The 14,195-nt window shown below is 36.5% G+C and overlaps 1 protein-coding gene across 1 annotated transcript in view; it reads left to right on the forward strand.

Moving 5' to 3' along the window:
• Nucleotides 1–14,195, forward strand: part of LOC150110312 (barH-like 1 homeobox protein) — a 48,142-nt gene that overhangs the window by 21,647 nt on the left and 12,300 nt on the right. The gene's annotated exons all lie outside the window — the stretch shown is intronic.

Raw genomic sequence — 14,195 nt, forward strand, 5'->3', positions numbered from 1 at the left:
ACTTAGTAATTTTATTACTTAATTAATAATTAATTTTCAACAACTATACTTACAACTAAAATAAACATAAACATAGTGTTTTAATTCCCCCCCCCCCCCCCCCCGCAGCAGCAGCAGACTAGGCGACAGGTCGGTTGGGAGTGGTACTAACAAGAAGTCGTATCTAAGCAACACGCGGACCCTGCATAGGAAGCGGGAATAACGCGTAGTGAAAGAAGAAGATAGTATTTTAATTTCTTTCCCTACGTGGTTTTGACTTTTTGTAGTATTTTTAGTGTCTATTGAGAGGGGCGGCAAACTCAGGGATCGCCCCGGGTGGCAAACTCTCTAGCTACGCCACTACACCCATCTACTTCTAAACAAAACAAATAAATAAAATTCCATCTTCACTAAGAATTTTATGGTATTCAGGTGTTTACACTTCTTGTGACGAAACATTAGGAAAGGCCAGTAAGTGCTGCCATCTAACGACAATGCGTTATATTTTTCACTGATATCAATGATAAAATATGTGATGATACATTCTTTGTAAAAAAAAAAAAGGTATGGAGTGTTGTGGGATGGGGGGGGGGATGATCATCTTCAAACGTTAATGACACATAAATGCAGTTGGTAAAGAAGAAGCTAAAACGTATTGGGGACAGTGGAAGTGAAAATAATATCAGCTATCAGGCTCAAAATTGATGATTGTTTATGTTATTAATTAATTCAAAAGAGAACTTTTACATATATTTAGACTAAATCAGTTGTTATACTTTAAAACACATTACTCCATTATGTAGAAATAATATTCATTGTAGTAGCAGGAACAAGTAATAACACTAGAATTGTACGATAGTGACAAATACTTCAGTCCAAATCAATTGCATTCAAAATGGGTTCGTTCACTAATATTCTGAACTTTGATTTTCTCTTGAAAAGCAATCAAGTCAGGAAAAATGCACGCAATTAATACTCGTAGAAATGATAGCCTTACCTCAAGGCCTGGTTGCCTCTACCTTAATCACAAGCAGTCCGAATTTCAGGCTAACTCACAGGAGGGTCGATGACTTAGATCAGCTTTTAGGAATTAAAAAAATTAAAAGTAAAGAACAGTTAAACAAAAAATCAAATAAAACAGTCTTTCACTTATAAAGTAAACAGAATTCTCTATATTTAATCTTTTATTGTTCCTTTATTTCTACCCGAGATTTGTTTTCTTTTGTGCATAGCGAAACAAAGATTTTTGTATTTTTTTAAAATTGTATTGTACTCGTTACATTTTTTTTTTTTGGGGGGGGGGGGAGAGCCTGCTATCTTAGGCCTTCGCATTCTCGCTTTTTTCAGTGCGCCACTACTTCAGGGATCACAGACGATCAGATATGTTCAGATTTGGTTTGGTAAATCCTAGTGAGCAAGATGACCATGTAAGATTAATCTTTCATTTTATTTTAAGAAGTAAATCTTCATGCAAAATCAAACTGACTTTGATTGCATAATATTGTGCAATAAATATTTTTTTCTTGTTCTTTCAGTAAAAAATGCGAAAATACCATCATTTAACTTTATTTTAAGTATTATTTTTAACATAAATTTACGCAGTTTTTACCTTCTCGTCAGGACTCGTCCATAAATTATGCAAAATCCAGAAAAGTCTACATTTTTCTGATCTTTAGACACCCAGCTTCCTTTTTAATCCAAACTGTTTAAGTTCTCCACAAAAATTATTTAATGATGCTAATATCCCCTTAATGAACTGCACTGTAATCGCATTGTGAACTGAAGAAAAGGTATGATAGCTGGTGTGGGTGATATGTAATCTCGCTCAATGAGTCCCTGGTCGCTAGAAAGTTTATGGAACTAAGATGAAAAAAACCAAACGGCTATTTTTCTGGCGAGGTTGATAAGTTAAGGGGATAAAAATCCCTTATTGTTTTTCAGCCAGTAAGCGAAACTAAGATCGAAAACTACGATCTGAATGTTTCATGCCGACGACCTGTCGGCGGATCCAAGCGTAAGTGACCACTTGGTAGTGCCACACCACGGCAACTCGTTGCAAAGGTGGAGCAAGATCCCTCACTATTCTTGATATTTTCTCATAATGTAAAAACACACAGCTCCTAGGAGATGTAGTACTGCTTTTCATTATGAGGAAATAATGAAATCATAATGAAATCTCCTCATAATGAAAAGCAGTACTACATCTCCTAGGAGCTGTGTGTTTTTACATTATGAGAAAAAGAATAGTGGGGAATCTTGCTCCACCTTTGCAACGAGTTGCCTGGGTGTGGCACTACCAAGTGGTCACTTACGCTTGGATCCGCCGACAGGTCGTCGGCATGAAACATTCAGATCGTAGTTTTCGATCTTAGTTTCGCTTACTGGCTGAAAACAATAAGGGATTTTTATCCCCTTAACTTAAAGTTTATGGAAATAATAATAAAGTTCCCATCCCATCTTATTTTGTAGTGTTAGGCACAACATGCTGTCACGACCAAGAAACTTGGCTTGTAGAAAAAAAACAACTGATTACTGCTTATGATAGGGCACTTAATCCTGTCTGCAATGGCTGTAGATTGCATGTGTTCTTCTGGCTGGTTTCCCTTGTTTTGAGGAATGAAAAACCCGAGTTTCTAGGAGGAAATACCCTTCTGTCTCCGGATGAGACCGGCTAACTCACCTTGAACAGTTCTCATTCTTGCGTCCTAGACGGGATCATCATCGATACCGAGCTACGAATGTGTTCAGGATAGTAGATGATTTTCAATCATCCGACGTGAGATCCATCACTCTGTTTGCTGGAGGAAGCCTCTAATAGCGTGAAATAAAGTTCCATGTTTAATTTCTAGAGCAACATCACCGGATTATCTAACCTTTATTCGTTTACTGTACGTCTGTACGATAAATTATTCTTCGGGCAATCTTGTCATAAAAAAAAAGGACTGTGCTTCAAGTAGTTCAGTAGTAAAATGCACTATGTTGACAAAAGGATTGGGACACCTAGTTCTTGTAAAAAAAATGTTTTAATTTTATTTCTAGTACTTAGTGTGACGACCACCTTTGGCAAGAATGATAGCAACTATCCTCTGGGGAAAGCTTTCAACCAATTTCTGATACGTCGCAACAGAAATATTCTTTCGTTCCTTGCGCAAAACTACCCCCCCCCCATCTGATGCCCATGAGTGCTGTGGTCTGGCAAGAATTATAGTTCTAATTCGTCCTAAAAATGTTCGATGGGAGTTTAGGTCTGAACTCTGAGCCAGCCAGTCGAACACTTCATCGTTGTTTTGTGTGGAAACCAGTCTCGGACGTTCAGTGCAATATTGCGTAGAACACTGTCATGCTGAAACATGCAAGGGTCACTGTAGAAGTACTTCCACAGCATTGGAAGCATGAAGTTGTCCAAGATGTCCGTGTAGCTCAGACATCTTGGTTTTGGACACGTCCGCCAACGGATCAAGCCCCACCTAACTTGACAGTTGAAATCATGCAGTCCTGCCAGAACCGCACCCAAGGTAATCTCCAGATCTAAACATGATCATTAGAGTGAAACATTTTGAAGCTGATTCGTCGCTCCACAGAATCCTTTTCAATCATCTATGATCATCTATCATCTACATCAATCATGAACCGTGTGAAAACACCAGTCCAAACATCGTTTGTCGTTGAGGGGAGATTTGTTCGCAGGAACTCTGTCGTGCTAACCTAAGGTATGCAACTTCTGCAGACAGTTCCAATGCTGACAGAAGTCTCCGAAGCATTTTCCAGGTTGACTTCGAGGTCCCCTGCTGATGACGTGCGGGATGCTAGAACATTTCGAGATAGATCCATCGATTTCGATCAGTGAGCGTCGGTGGCATCCCGGGCGTTTTCCTGCTGTGATAGCACAATCAACTTTCCATCTACGAATGACATAAGCAACGATGGATTTCGGAATACTGAGATGAGCTGACAGACTTTCAACGTGGGATGGTATTTGGGCGTCACTGTAGTGAACAGAAAGATCACTGATGTGACGCCCAAATACCATCCCACGTTGAAAGTCTGTCAGCTCAGCTGAACATGGCATCTTGACATTGAGTACAGTGCAAAATATGCAACACTACCCACCTTTCATTATCAGATTTATGAAGACACTCCTTGAATATTTGCATGTGGTAGAATCACGTAAGGTGTCCAAATACTTTTGTCAACATAGCGTATTACTTACAGAAATCTTGCTTTGAGTCCAACTAACATCGCCGGTATTCTTTTGAAATGGAATATAAATAATAGCCACCAAACAGGATTTCGATGTTTTGAGAACTAAGTCCATGCCATGGGCAGTTTTTTTTTAACATCAATAGTAATAATTTACATAATACTACATTAGCTTATAATAGGTAACATAACATACGTGTTTTGGTGGCTATTATTTATATTCCATTTCAAAAGAATACCGGCGATTTTCCTGGTTCATTTCCTGTTCATTATACTCAAATTATTTAAACCAAGTTGAGTTATGCAATTTCCCAGTTAAATTTTGATTAATTTGGACAATGGATGAGTTGCTCGATTTGTAACCATACTTCTTCTTACGAGTAATTGGCTTACATTGCTACCCCTACCAGTGTGTGTGTATACACTTCTCACAACACAGAAATTCGGGACCTGACCTCTCGCCGACATTCCTGCTACTTACCGACCTAGCACAAAAGGCCAAAAGCCGTCTTCTCCAGTTACTTTTTTTTTTTCCAACTAATTCTTCTGTGCTCCAAACGAGCCATTTTTCTTTCACTTGTCAAGACTATTCTTGGAATATCTCTCTCCTTCCATTCTCATTGCGTGTCCAATCCATTTCCACCTGCGTCTTTTTACTTCATTGGCGATAATTTTTGCACTGTTTGTGTATAATTCATTATATGTCACACGCAGAGCCAAATATTTTTATGCAAACACTTCGCTTGAACTTTGTTTATTTACACACGTCCTTTGCCATTTCCTACGTCTCCTACCCAAATAATAATAATATGGTCTTGACATTAAAGACGTTTATTTAGGTTTTATTCTAATATTTGGACGATTTCCATACATTATTCAACTTTCTGAAAGCATTGCTTTTATCATGTCTTGTCAGTTCTACCTTCGGAGATCAACATTAACTCCTAAGTGTATAAAATTCTTAACTTGCACTGTATGTTTGTCAGTTTTCATTTCTTTCTGACATTTGCTGTTTAACTTAAAAAACTTTTGTTTTATTCATAGTTATTTTAAGTCAAACGTTTGCAGCTGTTTTATACAATGCATCCGATTTTGCTTGTATATATATTAGTGCATTTTGATATCCAAAATATTCTGTCTGCTTAATATAGATCTTGCAGCTGTGATATAATCCAGACGTTAAAAAAAAAGTAATCCAGATTACATAACAATCCAGTCCACATCTCAAACCATTCTAATGTTGTTGGCTGTGCAATAATGCAACCAACTTTTACTTTCTTTATACATTTCTGGTATTATTCTCACGTATTTGTAAGGAATTCCAATGCTTATAATAATTATCTATAATTATTAGGTACTCTCTGTCAATATCAAAACCGTTGAACAATCTAAAAATTCAAATCTAAAAAGGATCTAAATTTTCTAAATTCCGTGCTTTGTTCAGTGATATTCCTTAAAGTGAAAATCTCATGTCCAGTATTATTCATGCCTTAATATCTTTTCTATTTCACTTTTAATCCCAGTTGTCAAAACATTACGTAAAAACAAACAAACAAAAAAGTAGATCCTGACAATAGACTAATTCTCTTCCAATTTTCATATTTCCTGCGATCTTTTTCTTTTCTTACGTTTATCATTACGGCTTTCTGTTGTCACGGTATCTTTTTAATCTCTAGTACGTTATTGAAGATTACTTTGCAATCTCTTTAGTTGTCTTAAACATTTTTGTTGCTATATTATCATTACCACATGCCTCTCCACTCCTCATCTTCTTTTTATTACGTTCTTCTCTATATTCCTTATTTCGTTTTTAAATATTGTGGTTCTAATATAATGTTCCTCCGTTGTTAAATTATTTATTTCAGTTATATGGTTTTCTACATTTAAAATCTCATTAAAGTGCTTTCTCTCCATCTTTTAGCAATCTAATTTTCTTCAGTTAGCATCCCACCATTTTCATCCCTTATAATTACTTCCTTCCTTCTTTCAGAACATTTCTTTGTTACATTTTTTCAGTGCGGCCTGATTTTGCAGCCTTCTGTGCTTCTGCTAATTCTTTTCTCATTATCTTTTAACTTCAGTAGCAAACAAATTAATCCGAACACACACATTTTAAAGAAAAATCTTAATTTCGCAAGGAAATAAGTACAACAATTAAACTCCAACTTTCCTAATAAGTTCATTAATTCGCTTAGGCATGGACCAAAGTAGAACACATTTTTCTTATTTCTACATCTCGAAACCATACTTTTATAATGGACTGTATTAAGTTATCCTTCGTATCACAATTTAATTTTCCAAGTCTCTTTTTCACTATGATCCACATGTCAGTTACCTGGCCACTAAAACAATTGGATGTTGGGATTTTTAAGGAAGTCTTTCAATTTTTTTCAAGTGTGGCATGGAGTGAGATTCTATTGGAAGATGAATTCTTTGTCTTCTTTCTGAATCTCTGGACTTCTTTCTGGACCAATCTTTTTCCTGATATTTTTACGAGTTTATCATTTTCATCAAACCGTCGACAGACAAAAGTGATCCTGGATTGTCATGTGTAAAACAACCTCAGAACATCTTTTTAGCTGGGTGTTTAGGAGCTTGTTAAAGGTAAGAGGTTCGCAAATCGGCGATTTGCGAACATAGGGTACTCGCTTTCCTTGGACAAAGAAATGACTCTCATCTATATGACCTTCTTCCACTTCTTAACACCCGAGATCTTTGTACACCTTTGGCCACTGGAGCTTCTTTTCCCGCATAGACTTTTTGTTTCTTTTTTTTTTTTTTTTTAGTCTGTGGGCAGTCTTCCCTGCTTTTAACAATCTTCATCGGACTGTCATGTGAGAAACATTAATTCCACTAGCTGCCAAGTCTCTATTTAAGTCTACAGCAGACAATCTTGGATTCATTTTGCTTTTGCTAACTAGTACACGATCCTGAGTAACTGTAGTTTTCTTTTTTCGCCCAGATTTTCCTTTTCTCTCAGGAGAAAAAGTACCTGTCTCCCTAAACTTAAAATCGCATTAACAGTTCCTAAACCAACATCACACCCATTGGCAATTTGTCTTTGAGTCATGGATGTGTTCTGAGAAAGAGTGCATATTTTTGAACGATTTCTTGACAATGTATCCATTTTATAGTACACAACATGAATAAAATACTACGAATCTCAAATTGTTTACACTACTAAAAACTCACAACACTGTTAATGAACATCGTAGAGACAGTTGAAACATGCAGCACTAAACCAAAATATAAACTAAAATTACGACCGAAAATAGTAATCCAAAGCAGAATTAAATATATTAAATAAAATGATGCTTCACTGAATTAGAAAGATTGAGAGCTGATGTTAGATCACTATGAACCAATTAGGCATGGAAGCTCTGCTTTCTTTAGTGTATCACTGATATCCTGGGGGGGGGTGGAGTATCAGCTGGTGGGTTGAGATTATGAACTGAAGTGGTGATAGCCGGTGGGGGGTATCAGATAGTGACATCCTGAGGCAATGTAAAAATATTTATGTAGCTATAAGAAGTCTAAATATTTTTACATAAAGTTTACCAAGGTCAAGCCCAGTAAGAATTGTGACTTGAAAATAGATGTATGTTATATGTAAATAATCCCAATGGGAATTTGTATATTGCTTTATGCCAAATAAGGGAATATTCTAGAAGGTGTAGTGTTAAGGCAATACCTTGCCATTAGTAAACAGTATAATTTTAGAGCTTTGTAAAGACGTCAAACTTTGTGCATGTTCTACATGGGAAGCTCAAGGTCAGTGCTAGGTGGACCGACAAAAGCTTCAAACGAATGTCCGCTGCCAGAACGAATAGGATTTAGCGAGTGTAGGAGAAAAACAAAGGAAGGGTCAGTCAAAGAAAAGGATCAAGGGATTTCGCCGAAATGTTCGGGGTTCACATTTACATATCTCCGCACAAGGATTCGGAAGTGACCGAATAAAAGGCATGGGCGAAAAGATCGCATTATCGGTTCGAAAAATTTTCGTCAGTGATCCAGAAGTCGTGATCGAGAAGTCGCCAACGGTTGTCCGGCAGATGTAGACCATCGAGTACGCCACTTCAGGAGAAATCATGCCCGTGATCTAAAAGAAAGATGACGATGAGCCGATCCGCCAGGAAAAGCTGATAGTTGACGACGCATTGACGAGTCTTCGCCGGGAGCTGTTGTCAGAGGGAAGAAATTGCTCCATTAATCCAATGCGCATGCAAGCATTCCAGAAGCAGATAATCTTCGCCTGAAGTGCGGCAGGACAGAGTATCCTAGAAACATCAGTAGACCTATTGACGGCGTAAAGAGGGATTGAAAAACCTGACACGGAACAGAAGTCCAGTTCGAAGCCAAGTACATAGAGGGTTGCAGCTATAAAGTGAGTTGACCCGTTTGTTAAATTTCCTTGAGCTTTTAAGAGAACACTTATTAATGGACTGTAAGAAGAGGCTGATCTAAATAGGCATATCTAACAGTTAAAGATTATAAAGTAATTAAGGGTCAGGAGTTTGTAGTTTGAATTAAGTCATAGTATAACTGTTTGCTGAATTGGTGAAATTTGCCTATAGAATATTCCCAGCATAGAAAGGAAAGAGCAATTGTGTGTAAAAGATATTGTTTATGTGTTCGATGAGTAAGAGTTAACATTTAAGTAATAAGTACCATTGCTCAGTATAAATGATTTATGTGATATTAAGAAAATTAGTTAAATATGTGATATGATTTGTGTGAGAAAATGCAGGAACCTAACTAGTCTATTTATGCAGATTTGAATTGTGATGTTTCTTTTTATTATTGAAAATGCAGTGTAAAATTTGTCTTATGTGAATTAAAATTTTGTTGTTTAAATATTAATAGTGTTGCCTGATATTTTAGTTCTTTGATGCACTGTTCTGAAAGAAAAAAAAAAAAACCCTAAGACATTTACAACAACAGCTGGTAGTATCACAAAATGAAGGCCGTGAGTACCGTAAGTTTGAGCGGAATATTATAGGCCGTTTTGAAGTATGGAATTCTGGAAATTGCAGTAATACATTGTGGATGATGTCAGAGGGAGAACTTGCATTGGGCACCAACTTTTTTGCTGATATCATCAAATAGCCTTTGGGAATAGCTGTTGGAGATGTCAGGTTTGAGTGGGGAATTATAGGTAATGGCTGAAGTGAGACATTTTGGGTCAGCAGGCTATTAGGGTAAGAGACAGTTTGTGTGGTTATCAATAGGTGGCAGCACAATTTTTTTCTGACATAATTTGACTAGTTTAAGTCAGTATTAATTTATGTTCCCAATTTTTTCCTACATTAAGTTTAGTCTAGTGTCAGCAGATGGCACCACAGGTTTTTTCTAGTGTTCAAATTCTCTTGTCCATAGCTGGCAACACACATTTTTTAAAAATCATTTTAATGGCTTTGTGATTCTGATCCATTTATTTATTTTTTCCCCCAAATCAATTTCACTTTGGAGTCAACAGATGTCATCAAAATTTTTGATAATATCTAAATAATCTTTTAAAATAAATTCCCTATTAGAATATTTTAAATTAAGAAGGACTGTGATCATCATCATCATCATCACCATGCGTATCAAGGATTTAGGCCTAGCATGGCCTGTTCCGGCCTTAGAAGCATCGTTGAATCTTTTAAAAGGACGTCCTGGTTTTCTTTTTTCTAATGGCGTGTACTTTAAGGCTTGTTTTGGTAATCTTTCTGTTTTCATTCTTTGAACGTGTTCCATCCATTTATGTTTATCTTTTTTAATTTTTTCTATTACTGATTCTTGGTTTAATTCTTTTATAATTTCATAGTTAAGTAAACAAAAAAATTTTCTTTACTTACTTATTCTGAGACCCATAATTTTATCTTTCCCAAGATCTAATCGAAACACACAATTCTCATTAATTATGGTAAAAATATGGTAAAAGTTTTCTTTTATGAGAATTTAAAATAAAAGAATTCTTACCACAATAATTAATTAAGATGTGACTCAATTTAAATATTCAGGACACATTAAGAACATCCCAATTTGTTTATTTAAGTTTACAAATGTGCATTTTATTTTATGGAAATTTAATTTACAAACTCATACCCTACAACACTTCAAAAAGAATATCATAACTCAAGGATCTTAGTGAGAATAGATCAAAATAACTGCAAAGAGAATCTTCGAGGCCATGGCCATTTGAAGAATAACTTAGAGTTGTGTCTTGAAACATGATGCCCGGCTAAAGATTCAGAACATTCCTAAGTCATCGAATAAATATATGCGGTTTTTGTATACTTAGAAATGTCCCAAAATGATGAACTTTATCAGACAGAATAAAGCCGTCATTCTAATTTTTTTTTCCATAGAAGTATTCCGATGCGTAGCGACAACCCATCAAATAATGCAGATAGCTTTGACCATCTTGGAATTTGAGTAGAATAATTTCTGATGTTAACTTTGTGATCTACCTTACATTGTAAGCTAGCTCAGGGTACTGTTGTTGCAAATTTTCTCAGTTGCTCCTTGGTAATCACAATACATTTTGTCTTCCGAAATAACAGCTGGCTACCATCCTTTTATAGCTAAGTGAAGTGTGGGTTTTTTGATATTTTTCTAAAAAAAATCAATTGCTTTTGTAGTGTCTTACCTTTCTGAATGCAACACAAGTTAATCTGAACTGAAGTGAACGTACATGCAAGTCTGACTATCCTTTAATGTTCATTCAGTTTATTTTTTCGTAAAATATTACACCAATGCTATGGATATTTTCCCCATGCTTTTCATCTCCAGATATCACTATGCTGTTACTCTTTGTTATGTCGTCAAAGAACAAATATTTTTCCTTGTGTATAAAGCTTTAATTGATAGGAGTTTTTATTGATCGTATACTATTAATATTTATATTTTTTAAATCATTATAGATATTTTTGAGCATTGATATAAGCAGAATCTTTGACTATGGTTCAGTGGTTAAATTCTAGACGAATGGGCTCCCTGGCCCTTAAAAGTTACAATCATAAATGTGAGGCTATTGCTAGATTGTCGCAACATTTTTTAAAAATTTTATTTATTTATTTATTCTGATGGGGTTAAAGTCATCAGGCTTTCTTTTCCACACCATCAGAAACATAAAATCCAAATCCAAATGCAAATGCAGATACAGACACAAATACAAAATTACAAATTATTATATTACTTCTAACGTATTAAAAGATAATTTAATTTAAGGTAATATTAGGCAAATCTTTCCTTTCGTTCAACGCATTAATATTATCGCATTGCAACTAATGGGAATCCTGTGTTTCTGTGAATTAGTTACAGACTTCTTTCTCTTCAGAAACTACACACAAAGTGTTATTACAAACTCGTTTTGTATTATCACTGTCATCAGGGCAATTTTTCTGTTTAAAGAAGATACCAATGTACTTATCCATAGTTGAAATCAGTGGTGTACCCGGGGGGGATGGGGGGATGGCACCCCCCCCCAAAGAAAAAGAAAAAAGAAAACACTAGAAAATTTTCCAGAAATATTTTGCTAATTAAATTCATTTTTTTTTTTTTTATTTATGTTGTGCCGTGTCTTCTATTTCTATACTACTTATAAATTAGCGGTCACATAAGGTGCGAATACCCTATAGCTCTCGAGAATCACGGCCGCTGTGAACGTAGTGCTCGGGCGGACCGAGCGCTACTTCGTTTGCCCAAACCGGGCCAGAGGAGATCACGGGTATCATGTATTGGCGATCACTGCTCAGTCATAGGTCGTATGCGATGCGTAGTGTGTATTCTCAAATCGTCTACTCAACACGGGGCCCCCCTCTCCCAATATTAAATCCTGAGTGCGCCACTTGTTGAAATAGTAGGCCTACATAAACACAAAAAAATTACACAATTTTCTTTGTGCTTCTCGCAATCACGAGCTGTGATAAATAACTGCTAATCTGCTGTTCTATTGTTGGTTACTGACTGTTGTCAACCGCTACCCTATCAAAATTCCGCTACACTACGCTGCAATAATGTTTGCTTGTCAATCCCTGCAAGATAACGTATTGCAGGAAGCTCCAAACCTCTCCATTCCTTTCGTCACGCGTTCGCAATCAGGCGACTGTTGATATTGACTTTATATACACACATTCAAAACTATAAACAAATATTGAATAATAACGCAATAATGTAGGCAAAACTACCGTAAAGGGGGGAAAAGTCACAAAACAGAAAAATGTTCTGGGTCCGGTGCAATAATAGTTCCGGGCACTAGCTCTGGCTGAATTCAACCACTGCTATGATTCCAATGATATACATCCGGGAGATTTAAGAATCAGCATCAGCTATTAAACTCTCTCCTAAGTTCAACAAGTATGCCTGCATTAATCAGAGAATGCAAGCTGTGGTCATTGCAAGACAGCAGCTTGCCTTCTCTGAATTAACTTCATTTTTTATCCAGTACCTAGAGCACCGTTTCTCAAACTTTTCCTGTAATAGAACACTCCACAAATCCTGAAAATTTCGGAACACCTTGGTTAAAGTCGAGTGTAATCAGTCTCGTATTCAATGTAAAGCTAAGTGCACACTATCGCTCCATTGCATCGCCAAAATGCGACAGCGCACACTACAGGCGTGCCGGGCCGCAGCGCACTGACCTTGCTCGTGGCCGCACGTTTTCTAAAATAGATACCTCCGTACTTCACTCACGCTCGGAAGTGTCGACATCCGCTGGCGGCTGAGTGAAGACCAGCGCGCGCTGGCCTTAATAGCACAATCCACACGCAAAATGAGGAGCGCCTGATTTTCAAACATGTTTGAACTTGTTCGCAGCATTTAAAACCATTCCAGGCTCATATCAATTTTGATAATTTTTCACGGAACACTTATTCACTTTCCGCAGAACACTGGTGCTCCGCGGAACATAGTTTGAGAAACGCTGATCTAGAGGGTTCCTTGATAAGCCATTAGTTCTTTTTAGTTAATCTGAACTGTTTCTGCCAAAATTTAGTTGAATTCAGTGTCTTACCACAGTGCTCTAGTTAGAAGGCGCTAGTTAGAAATCCAATGAAAGTAGCTCAATAAAACGATTAATCATTTGTCTTCTAAAAGGTGCCTTGATACGATATTTGTTCTTTTTAGTTACAATTTGAACTGAATTTGAATTTGAATATGATTTCAATGATATTAGTAGTACGCAGATTTACATCTTCCCATTTATGACAGCCTATAAATCAAGAATAGGTCAGCTTAGGAATTTTGATAATAGTACTTTTTTTTGGGGGGGGGGGTAGCGAACAGAAGTTGATAAAAGTTGTTGCCTGTGTTATCAAATCCCTCTTTTGTCAAAAGGAAGACAATAAATTTCTAATTTCAGCTGGTGGTTTAATTAACCAATAATTCTGTTTTTTTTTTTCTCCTTTGCTTTGATCTTTAAATCTACTGCTTTTGATTATTCGACTTAATATTAGTCTATAACTATAATCTTTTCCTCGGGGCAACGAGTCATCACAAAGATGTTCTGTCTCTTTGATATTTCTTCTGGTATATTCAGGCATTATGACAGTGTTCCCTTTATTGTAGTTGTAAAGAAACAACTTCCCCGGGGACATCAGCCATGGATATTCTAATATCCATGCATTATGTTTATACACCTACAGTTCCTTCTGAGGATATGCTCCCCTCCCCAGTATTAAAATGGGCATTCATATAGCTGCAGGGTTTTTTTGAAATGTCCATCTTTATCATTGATTTGAGATCACCAAATACCGGGTTTAGTGTAGATGGCCAATTTTCTTATCATTGGATATATGTACTAAACTCGAAGAAGGAGTGGTCATATGACTCCTGAGCTGATTGGACAGTCGGTTGTCATTAAATCCTTTCTAAGCAATTGTTGGAACTGCATAATACCCCTTTTGCTTGCTTCTAATTTATTTACATCTTGTGGTCTTCGTATCGTTCAATTTTAGCTAGAAAATGAGTCGTTACGGAGTTAGTGTAAGTTGTGCTTTATTTTTACCGCATAAATTTAGAACATATCATGG

Source organism: Typopeltis vanoorti, chromosome 1 (genome assembly GCF_054136105.1).
Source record: "Typopeltis vanoorti isolate ZY-2024b chromosome 1, IOZ_Tvanoo_1.0, whole genome shotgun sequence".
Taxonomy (NCBI): domain Eukaryota; kingdom Metazoa; phylum Arthropoda; class Arachnida; order Uropygi; family Thelyphonidae; genus Typopeltis; species Typopeltis vanoorti.